This window comes from Eschscholzia californica, unplaced genomic scaffold (assembly GCF_041429995.1).
Source record: "Eschscholzia californica isolate CP2 unplaced genomic scaffold, dmEscCali1.0.p SCAF_2, whole genome shotgun sequence".
Classification (NCBI taxonomy): domain Eukaryota; kingdom Viridiplantae; phylum Streptophyta; class Magnoliopsida; order Ranunculales; family Papaveraceae; genus Eschscholzia; species Eschscholzia californica.
This window is the reverse complement of record NW_028238309.1, coordinates 31,349,577-31,361,863: the sequence shown is the minus strand read 5'-3', so window position 1 is coordinate 31,361,863 and position 12,287 is coordinate 31,349,577.

The following is a 12,287-nucleotide window of genomic DNA, read 5'->3' as shown; positions in this document are numbered from 1 at the left end:
AGTTTGGGTCAAATGCCTTCTCTATGATCCCAATAATAGGCCTCCTTAGACATAATTGTGTACACACAACTCATACAAGTTTTGTGAAAACTTTGAGTGGGATTTTTCTAGAGAGAAAAATATACATCTCTCTCTCTCTCAATATACAGCTTAGGGAGAGAGAGGAAGTTAGAGAGATGATCAATTCTATCAATCTAGTCAAGAAGAAGATTTCTTCTCAACCTTCTATTAAGTCCTAGCAAACATCAAAGAAGGGAGATCAAGTTAACCAACTCGGTGTCTCAAGTAGAGGAGCTACACATGAAGCTATCGATCTTCACATGTGAATTGGAATGGTTCGAGGGAAAACGAGATAAAGGTATTTATATTCCTTGTTCTAGTTCATTGTTTAGTTCATGCATAAATCGATCCTGGTAATCTAGTGTTAACATATAGATCTTGAGATTCCACTTAGAACACTAGATTTAATGTATTTATACGCAAGAAATTCTACAGTGGCATCACGAGCCGGTTGCATGAAACTAACTTTGACTAGACGAATTAGATTCGAACTTGATTGATTAGATAATTTTATGTTTAGATTTAGTTTTAAACATGAAATTGATTAGTTTAAATTAGATTTAGACATAATCGGATAGAAATTGAAAGGGTTTCAATGCCTAAAAACCTTAAATATTCGAGTTTTTGAAAATAGTTTTCGAAAAGATGATTAAGGGTTCTTGATTTTTAAAAGAAGTTTTAAAAATCTGGGTTTTTAGTGATTGAATATCACAAAAAAAAAGTAGTTTTTGGGGTAAAAGCAGCAGTTTTCGGGGTCCAAACAACAATTTTTGGGTCCAAACAGCAGTTTTCTGGTTGTAAACAACAATTTTCTGGCTGTAAACAGCAGTTTCTGGCTGAAAACAAAACTTTTCTGGGCAAAAACAGCAGTTTTCATGGTGAAAACAGCAGTTTTTAGCCAAGAAAACCCTAAAAACAACACCTAAGTTTGGAAGAAAGAAGAAGGCAGGAGTTTAGATTTTTCTAAACTCCTGTCCGGGCCAATGAGCTGGACGCGCGCAAAGGGCGCGTCCAGCACGCACAGAACGCGTCCAGGACGCACTCCAGATGTGTCCAGGACGCGTTCCTAGTGCATCTGGGACGCGACTTTGTCGCATCCGAGATCTGTCAGATCGCGTCTAGGACGCGACTGACTCGGCCCGACCAGACGCGTCTAGGACGCGTCTGGGTATGCCTAAACCATCTCGGATTTGGAGTCTGAGATGACTTAGGATACGAAAGTCTTGGTCTAGGACCGAGACCTCGACATGCTCCCAGACGCGTCTGGTGCGTCCTACCTTCTCGGTCCGGTCCGGGCCAGTGCTAGGCCTTTGTCCGAGACTTGACCGAGCCACCCGGGCTAAGTCAAAGGGCATATTGACCAAGTTTGACTTGGGTCTTTCGAGTATGACTCGGGCCTTAATCCGTGTGGGAGGTCTTGACTTTTCTTCTTCCGATTCTAACTAGTTTTTTCTGAAATAGACCCGGATTAAAACACCTGTTGATCCCTTGTTAATCGATGGTGGTCGGCCTTCGCAGAGTGTCATCTTTTACCTCGGGACGATACGGGTCGATCTATAGCAGAGGTTTACATGTCTAAATGGTTATTCTCAACTAGTCAGCAAAAGGGTTTTGGATTTCGAGGCAAAAGGATGAATATAACACATAAGTGCTATTCATCAACCAAGAGTCATAGGAGTATGATCAGCAAAGAGTTTGCTCACCCAAGAGATGGAGCTAAGGGCCGTGCCTTAGTACGCTTAGCCCCGTAGCAATGGGATCTTGGAATCATATTATTCAACAGGGGACAATTCTGAATAATGTGGCAAAAACTGTGTTTTTGCAATGATTATAAGTTTTAGGATTTTGCTTTTCTTTTAGAGTAGGGTATATATGACTATTAGAAAATAGTTTTCCAACCGTAGTTCATTCCTTCAGAAGGAATTAAACGAAAAATTATCTTCACGATTGGTAAAGAATCCGAGAAACATTCTCTCATTCAAAACAAAGGAAACGTCCGAGAATATCCCATTCCCGATGTTCACTACCACTTCAAACGACAAAGATATGATTATCCACTAATTCTTTTGTGAACATCCATAAAGTTCTTCTCTCTCGTAGGGATTAATGATATGGATGCTAACACAACCATTCAACAACTTGAGGAAAAGTTCCGATGGATGTCGTGAATGGAGAGGTTGGTCCCTCTAAGAAAGTCGTCTTGAAAAGAACATTGAGGAATATTGAATCTAATAAGCATGTTCCTAAGATTTTGTTATCAAAGGAATATAAGAAGAGTTCTTATGATTCATAAGGCATAAGGGTTAGAGTTTTAAAAGCAATGGATAAGCCATTAAAAGAAACAACCCTAAGTACCTGGAAGACGAAGAAACGGAATTGGGAATTCTGGTTCTTACATCTTTGTTGACAAAGTCGATTCTGGGAGAACTAAAACGTTAACAATGATACCATAGGCTATAATCAAAGGATTCAAACCGGTCAACTCTGTTTTGTCATTGCGTCAAATTGACATAAGACACATGACGAAGATCCAATGGTATGGACTTCTAAGTCTAATGATTTTGAATCATACGACACATGTGAATTTTGTTCAAAGGGACTATTTGACAAAGTCACCTTTTGAAAAGAAGTTACGACCAGTGAACTAATAATTTTCATACATACATATATAAAACTATTGATACACTAACGAGAGTTAACCCGAATCCACTAGACAAAATTATAAGTCATTCGATTAGATCGAGATGATAAATATTTGAATCAGAAATTTAATGACCATCAAAATAAGATGAGAAATAGTTTCTCACCTTGCTCCACAAACACATCATATGGGTGATGAGTCTAGTGGGAGTAAGCGAACATGTTGGACATGAATCGATCAATGATGGGTTTAAGCCAATCTTCCGAACACTTTCTGGGATATATTCTCGAACACGGTCGTTCATCCTAACTAACCACATTCCGTCAAATAGCTGAAAAAAAACACCATAAGAGTATGGGTTTGGAATGGTTCCAAAAGTGGTCTTTTCTTAAGGTCTAAAGATATGAAACGTAAATGGTTTCCGAGAACCAAGTTTGCATATCAAGAAAGAATATTTATTTACGGGATAAATAAATATTGGGGATTCTTCCACAAGCAATCAGAGAACAAGGTGGTTGTTGCTCGTGGTAGTGTCTTCCTTGGAATAAGAGTTATTTCAAGAAGACAAGTGGGAGAATATTAGATATTCGATCAGAACAACAATCTGACAATGGTATAACAAATCAAGAGTGGTATACGAATGTCAGAATTTGCGGCTCCTATCTATATTAGTCGATAGATATGGAAATAGAGGAAATAGAAGATCTCGGAGATCCTCCCGCATAAGTGGAATTAGATTCGCATAAGAGCCCTCAAGAAGTTGAGAGCATTGATGGGTCATGAAAATGTCCCATCAGAGTCGTTTAAATTAGCCGAGTTAGTCTGTTTCGAGTCTTTATTGTAATAAAATGGTTGGTTTTCTTGATTAGGTGTCTTTTGCAGAGTTAGGTGTGAAAAACGGTTAAAAATGAGAAAAAGATGCATAAAGGGTATTTTGGTCATTTGGAGTCAAGGACATTATGGAAATTTGGCCAAGGACAGTGCGTGGTTGAAAAGTAGAGGTCGAGACGAGTCCGTAGGAGAAAACGGAAGTCAAATCGGAGTCCGGACGAAGGAATAAACCAAGGTCAAAGTCAGGTCAACATTTGGTCAGCTTTCGGTACGATGTCGGGCACTATTCTGGCGCGCGGTACACCAAGGAACACGTGGCGCGCTCCGGAGGTCGTTGCATCTAATTCACGTGTTCTCGCTAAGCAACAAAATAGGACCCTTAGCTCATGATCCGATGCATCCCGTTGCAGCTTAACTCGGTAGCCCCGTCTCCACGTTTTAATCTCAGCCTCTCGCTTCCGCGTTTTCAAGATCCGACGGTTACGGATGATGTAACCCTTTATTGCTTATTCCGTGTGAACCGAAGTATCATAAGGATAGTGCACCTGGACGCGTGGCAGCTTTCCGTCACTCCAGATCCGCGCGTCTTCTCATCCGACGGCTCCTGTGCGCGCCGCAGCTTAAAATCATACACCCGGGAGTACCTAAGCATCCGAAACCTATTATAAACCCTAGCCGTCGACCAGATTGTTCTTTTAACCCCTTTTATTACCCTTTTAGCCCTCAGCTTTCCATTTTTTACCAATTTTAACCCCAACTCAACCCTAATCCTATATAAACACCTTTAGAAGACCAACCAACCTCTCCTTTCTTAGCCCCTCTTTCCTCCTTCTTGTAGTTGTAAAACCCTAACCCTTCTTTTCCCCTCTTAGCCTCTCTTAGCCTCCTTTTCTCTCTACCTCTTCTCAACTAAAAACCCTAGCCACCATTCTTTTCTCTACCACCTTCATCTTTTCTCTAGATTTACTTTCTCCTTCTAATTTCTTCTTCTAACCTTCTAATTTCTCCATACCTTCTTCTCTAAAATCTCTTCTTCTTCTATCTCTCTTCTAAATTTCTCTTCTTTTATCTTCTAATAAGCTATTATTTGGAGTTTTGAGCAATATTCTTGAGATACTTGGAGCTTAAATTGGACATCAAAATGGAGATACATGGGAATATGGATTGGGAACATTCTTGGTGATTTCTTTCCATTAATCTTTTGTAATTCCATTTATTTTATGAATTCAATGAATATTATTTTAGATTCCATGAGTAGCTAAATTTTGTATCTAGGGTGTAGAGGAAACCCATATTTGGGCTTATTTTGAGATATGTTATAAATCAATGAATCCTTATTTTGAGCTTCAATGCCTATTGATTGTCATTTCATGTTGATTCTATAACCTTGTTATCATTCATGTATTATAATTAGATATTTCATGCTTTTATTGATTTATTAGATGAGATATGCCTTTTAGATCTTGAATGATAGTGTAGGAAATTAGTTTTATATGGTAGTCAATCATACATTCTTGATTTTGAATTGTGCTATTAAAGAATATTATCCGAAACCTAATTAGTTCATTAAGCTAGGTTTTGAGTTATAAACAAATAGTGATTTATTGATTGAATGCTTGTCTTAAGTAGTCCATTTATGTGCTGAAATCGAAATCCCTAGATTCTTCTTCTCATCTTGATTTAATTCTTATTAGTCTTTTAGTATTGCTTTCTTTTTTTCATAGTAGTTTCCAAATCAAATCAAAAGTTTGAAAGGGGGTTAATTCGAGATTTAGATAAATTAGCTTGTCTCTTGGGACGATACTCGACTTATTAGAAATACTATAACTTGACCCCGTATACTTGCGGGAATAGACCTAATTTTGGGTCCATCAAGTTTTTGGCGCCGCTGCCGGGGACTAAGCTTGAATTTGTCTTATCTCATTTCTATATTAGTTTTATTTTTGGCAAGTTTTTATTTTTGGACACTTTGACTTGCTTTTCCATTTTTGGTGTGTAGAACGCTAAGGAGCAAAGGAAGAGGCGCAACAAGGAGAGGAGCTCAAGAAGGAAAATTTACATTTTATTTTTAGTATTTTTTATTTTATTTTATTTTTGGTGAGAGAGAGACTTTTAGACTTTCTAGTTTTTATTTTTGGTTTAAACGTTTTGACCCTAAATTGGAGGGCATTTAAATTGTAACCGAAAACCAAAACGAAGCCTCGGGTTCGAACACTCACGGGAGAGTGGCCCGGGTCGTCTACAAAGGTCGTCGCCGATCTTGAACGGGAGGTAACTTCTTGATCACCCACGAATCTCCTGTAAGTGGGTACTTGTGATGTTTTTTGCTTGCTAATTGATTGACGAACTATTAGTTTAATTATCATATTAGTAAGGGCATCAACCCATTACAAGATAGGAGTCGGATTTCATCACCGGTCTCTTGCCCATCTAGGTAACAACATCGCCGATCCCAAACCTCACCTAAAAACTAAAATCTGATTTAGACATTGGCCAAAGGGTAACGAGCTTATAGGACACTCTTGACAAATCTCGAACTTGATTAGTATTTGGAGTTTTCCCAGGAAGAGGGAACGATCCAAGAACACAATTCTTGATCGTTGTACTGTGACGGAGTAACTCCTCATAAGAATCATAGTTCAAGTTTGGTAAGAAGTAGAAGCTGTCTAGATCAATTTTTAGGTGAAAAAGACTACCCAGTCGTCTAGATTGTGTCTAGGTTGCTTGGTGGAGTCAGCTTGCTTGCTTTGTTGTTTTCCTTAGGATCTTCGTAGTTTCCTTACTCCTTTTCTTTTCAAATTTTTTTTCAAAAAGAGTCCCTTGTCTTGTCTTTTGGTTTATGCCCCCTAGGTTACGTGATAAGAGAGGTCGTTTTGTTAAAGAGTCTGATTTGAGTATTTTACTTGAAAACCTTTCTTTAAACGAGTCTATGGAGGATCACGTTGATCAAGCTAGGGTCGAGGATCAACCTATGACTCTCAAAAACTACATGCATCCGGCTAGAGTTAGCCAACCATCATGCATTAGGCTACCCCCGACTAACACTTATTTCGAGTTAAAGTCGGGAATCATCAATATGCTTCCGGTGTTTCGTGGTTTAGAGAACGAGAACGCGTATTATCATGTTAGGGAATTTGAGGACGTTTGCAAGACCACGAACGTCCCTAACTCGATTGATGCCGTTAGATTAAGGTTGTTCCCTTTTTCTTTAAAGGATAAAGCAAAGTCGTGGTTGTATGCCTTACAACCTGAGTCTATTTCTACTTGGGCAGAACTTAGTGGTGTCTTTTTAGAAAAATTCTTTCCCAAGCATAAAACTAGACCTTTAAGGCAGAGTTTGCTTAATTTCGAGCAACTCCAAGGAGAATCTCTCTACTCCTATATTGAGAGATTCAAGGACATTCTTCTAGAGTGTCCACATCATGGGTTCGAAAAAATGAAACTAGTCCAACTGTTGTATGAAGGACTAGATTATCCTACCACCTCCATGATCGAGTCATTCTGTAATGGCGGGTTCTCCAACAAATCCGCCGATGAGGCAATGGGTTTTCTCGAGGAACTAGCCGCACAATCCCAACAATGGGAAACTTCTAGAGAACCTATCACTAGGGCAAAGCCTAATCCAACTAAGGGCGGGATTTATAGGATCGATGATTCTGAGTCCAAACTTGACGCCATTACCAGAAGGTTGGAAGCCTTAGTGATGAATCAACCTAAAACCTTCACGGAGGATCACACTCATGTCATGAGTGTTGGAAATGAACCCATCTCTTACCCATGTTCTGTCTGTGGAGACCCTACTCATACGGGGAACAAATGTGCCTTATTCTTTGAGTCAGCTAACAAAGAACAAGCTCATGCTCTCTATCAAAACTCTAGGCAAGACAATCGCCAGAAGTATGATCCTTTCTCCAACACGTATAATCCAGGCTGGAGAAATCATCCCAATCTTTCTTGGTCTAAAGGTCAATACCAGAGTCAACCTAGTAGGTCTATGAACCCTCATGGGTTTAATGCACCTAGCAACCCGTTTGCTCAGCCCAATGTCCAACACCCACCCGAAAAGAAGACATCATTAGAGGACACCATGCATATGCTAGCTCAGAACCAGAAGGAGTTTCAGGAATCCACCCGTCAAGCTTTGACTAAGCTAGAAACATCTCACCAACAATCTTTGTCTAAGCTAGAAACCCAAATAGGTCTACTTCATGAAGCCTTGAGTCAGAGAGAGAAAGGTAAGTTTCCGAGTCAAGTCGAGCAGAACCCAAAAGGTCTATTGGGTAGACCACCACCAGATGAAGTTAATGCGATAACAACCCTTAAAAGTGGTAAAATTGTGGATAACAAGGTAAGAGCTCCTGAAGAGGAAGAGAGTGAGAACGAGCCATCCTCGTTGCCAACCAGAGTCTCTAGGGACGAGCCTGAAAAGGCTCCTGAGTCAGAAAGTCCACCCTTAGTAACCGAGCCTTATGTCCCTAGAGCTCCATACCCTCAACGTTTAGTCGAGTCAAAGAAGAAATCTCAGTTTCAGGAGATAATGGAGTTGTTCAAACAAGTTAGTATCAACATTCCTCTATTAGATGCGATCAAACAGATCCCAGCTTATGCCAAGTTTCTCAAGGATTTATGTACTAGTAAGCGTAAGATGAATGTGCATAAGAAAGTTTTCCTTACTCAGAATGTTAGTTCGATCATCCACCAAAATATTCCAACTAAGTACAAGGATCCAGGAAGTCCTACACTACCATGTACCATAGGAGATTATAAAATAGAGCATGCTCGATTGGATCTTGGTGCTAGTGTTAACCTTCTTCCTTATTCTGTGTACTTACAGTTGGGATTAGGAGAGATCAAACCAACCTCTGTGGTCCTTCAGTTAGCGGATCGGTCTGTTAGGCACCCACGTGGCATAGTCGAAGATGTTTTGATCAAAGTTGGTGAATTCTTATTTCCTGTTGATTTCATCATTTTAGATACTGAGCCAGTTCATAATTCCAAAAGTCAAATACCTGTCATATTAGGGCGACCATTCTTAGCTACATCCAATGCTATCATCTATTGTCGTAGCGGCCTTTTGAAATTGTCTTTTGGAAATATGACTGTAGAGATGAACATCTTCCATGCTGGACTTCACCCCGATGATGTTGATGATTTTAACGAGTTAAATTTGATAGAAATGTTGGTTCAGGATTCTTTACCAACAACTCTATCAGATGACCCGTTGGAAACATTGTTGGCCTACTTTGGTTTAGATTTTGATGAGGAAAGTAGTATCAATGAGGTGAATGCTTTATTAGATTCCACCCCATTACTGGATACTGAGAAATGGAAAGCGAAAACTGAATCCCTCACAATCCCTGAACCAAGTATGGCATCAACTTTAGAGGCAACTCAACCATCGGCAAGTGATGAGTCTAAATCACCATCTGTTTCAGAGTCGTCTCAGCCTATTGAGAAACCACCATCCTTAGAGTTGAAACCTTTACCTGAGAACATGAAATATTCGTTTTTAGGACCTTCAGAGACCTTACCTGTTATTATTGCATCCGAGCTAGAGAAAGAACAAGAGGGTCGATTGTTAGATGTCCTAAGAGAACACAAAGAGGCACTAGGATGGTCTATAGCCGATCTCAAGGGTATAAGTCCGTTAGTTTGCATGCACCACATTTACTTAGAAGAAGATGCTAAACCATCGAGAGAGATGCAACGTCGACTTAACCCTCATATGAAGGAAGTTGTGAGATCTGAAGTCCTGAAATTACTAGATGCGGGTATTATTTACCCTATTTCAGATAGCACTTGGGTCAGTCCTGTTCAGACTGTTCCCAAGAAGTCAGGCATTACTGTAGTTAGAAATGAGTGTAATGAGTTAATACCCACCAGGATGACCACTGCGTGGCGTGTTTGTGTAGACTACAGGAAGTTGAACACGGTCACGAGGAAAGATCATTTTCCTCTTCCATTCATTGATCAGATGCTCGAAGACTGGCAGGACATAGTTACTATTGTTTCTTAGATGGCTATTCCGGGTATAATCAAATTGCCATTGCTCCTGAAGATCAAGAGAAAACAACCTTCACTTGCCTATTTGGAACTTATGCTTATCGTCGTATGCCGTTTGGGTTGTGTAATGCACCCGCTACTTTTCAACGTTGTATGATGAGCATATTTTCTGATATGGTAGAAAGGTTTCTCGAAGTTTTCATGGATGATTTTTCAGTCTTCGGGTCATCATTTGATGAATGTCTACATCACCTGACACTCGTGTTGGTTAGATGTAAAGAGAAGAATTTAGTGCTTAATTGGGAGAAGTGTCATTTCATGGTTCGTTCAGGAATTGTCTTAGGGCATGTCATTTCAGCTAAGGGTATAGAAGTAGATAAAGCCAAAGTAGAGTTGATAAAAAGTCTTCCTGTACCAAAAACAGTTAAAGACATCCGATCATTTTTAGGGCATGTAGGCTTTTATCGTCGATTTATCAAAGACTTTAGTAAGATATCAAGACCTCTTTGTAATCTTTTGGCAAAAGAGAACAAGTTTGTCTTTGATAATGCTTGTCTAGAGGCCTTTGATAAACTCAAACTTTTGCTTACTACTGCTCCTATTGTTCAACCGCCTAACTGGAAAGCTCCTTTTGAGATCATGTGCGATGCATCTGATTATGCAATAGGAGTCGTTTTAGGTCAACGTGAAAATAAATTACTTCACGTAATCTATTATGCTAGTAAGACGTTGAATGATGCACAGCTCAACTATTCGACCACTGAAAAAGAGTTGTTAGCTGTTGTTTATGCCTTAGAGAAGTTTCGGTCATACCTAGTAGGTTCTAAGGTCATAGTATTTTCTGATCATGCCGCATTAAAGTACCTCCTCTCTAAAAAAGAGGCCAAACCTAGGTTGATTAGATGGATACTTTTGCTACAAGAGTTTGACATAGAGATACGGGATAAGAAAGGTTCCGAAAATGTTGTAGCAGACCACTTGTCTAGGCTTGTTGTGGAGTCCGTAAATGATGAGTTACCTATTAGAGAGAGTTTTCCTGATGAACAACTTCTTGTAGTCTCCCAATTACCTTGGTTCGCAGACATAGTGAACTATCTTGTTATGGGACAAATGCCCAAACATTGGACTAAGCAAGATCGTGATAAATTCTTGTCCGAGGTAAAGCGGTTCTTCTGGGACGATCCATACTTGTTTAAGTATTGTCCCGATCAGATTATTAGGAGATGTGTCCCTGATAGTGAACAAACCAACGTCATCTCCTTTTGTCATGACCATGCATGTGGGGGTCACTTTAGTAGCAAAAAGACGGCCGCCAAAATTTTACAATGTGGTTTCTACTGGCCGTCTTTATTTAAAGATACCCATGCATATTGTGTAGCTTGTGAGCGATGTCAGAAGTTGGGGAGTATTTCACGTAGAAATATGATGCCCCTAAATCCCATTCTTGTCATTGAGGTCTTCGATGTATGGGGCATCGATTTCATGGGTCCATCAAGTTTTTGGCGCCGCTGCCGGGGACAAGCATCTCAAAGTTGTTCAAACCCCTTACAGACCTTAAAAGCTCATAATCTGTCTCAGAGGATTGAGGTCCTACTGAAGAAGAAAATAAGCTAGCTATAACGGAATCACTCCGAAACATGGCTTGGAGCCATATGATCAGAATGAAATCCATGTCTGAAATCAAGTTTGGAACTTGGTCTATTTGCTTAAAGGAATGGTTCCTGTTAAAGTACAAATAGATTTTTCAAAGTGAAAAACAGACAAGGAAGGAAACATTGGAGTTTCCAAGAGCATGACTAAGATAGAAGGTCACAGAATTCATCGTATGGACCTTGAATACACCAACCCTCGTGTCACAATGCTCAAGACCATAATGATCAATCACTAGAAAAAGAATGTGTGATGACACATTCCGAAGGGAGTTAACTCTTCTAAAAGGCTAGTGAAAATTGCAAGCTTCAAAATCCATCGAGAGATTTAAGCGGGCAAGTAGGAGTAGGAATCTTGGAAGTAATCAAGAGTTGGTTTCTTTGGGAATAAAGAGAAATCTTGAATCAAGAAGTTGAGGAAGGTTAGTGGGAGTAGCCTAGTTTTCTTTGGTCTGGTATGTAGAAGACATACAAAAATTGAGAACAACATTCTGATGTTGAAAACAGTTTAGAACTGACTCAATAAAAGGACCACATAAAGGTGAAACGCTTTTGGGCACCAAAAGGATCTACGGAGATAGATCGAGAAGGTGATAAGACTTGTTCAAGAAAATATCTTGAAGAGTCTAATGTGAAACACTCAAACAAAGTATTTCTACCCAAGTCTCATGGCACATAGCATAGCGATTCTGCATCTGAAAGATTTTAATGATCTAGCACGCATGAGAAAAGATGGTTATGCTAAAGGCATAAGATCGGTCATGTGAGACACATGATTAGCGTTCGCCTCGACGTCGTAAAATACTTGGAGTATCTATGGTGGTCACCAATCAAAACCAGATGAGCTGATCTGGATCACACAATGTACTTATGAAGAACTTGTGAGAACTCGGTATGAAAATAAACGGTTGAAAAGTCATATGTTGCAAACTTCCAGAATAAGATGACAATCTTGACATGGAAGAACAGTTAGCTGGAAGGGTTCCATGCAGAGACTTGCAAACTTTACAAATAAAAGAAAGTAGTAAAACTTGAGAAGTTTTAATTCAGTATGGAAATACTGAAGATTATCATGGGGATGATAACAAAGCAAAATCCACATA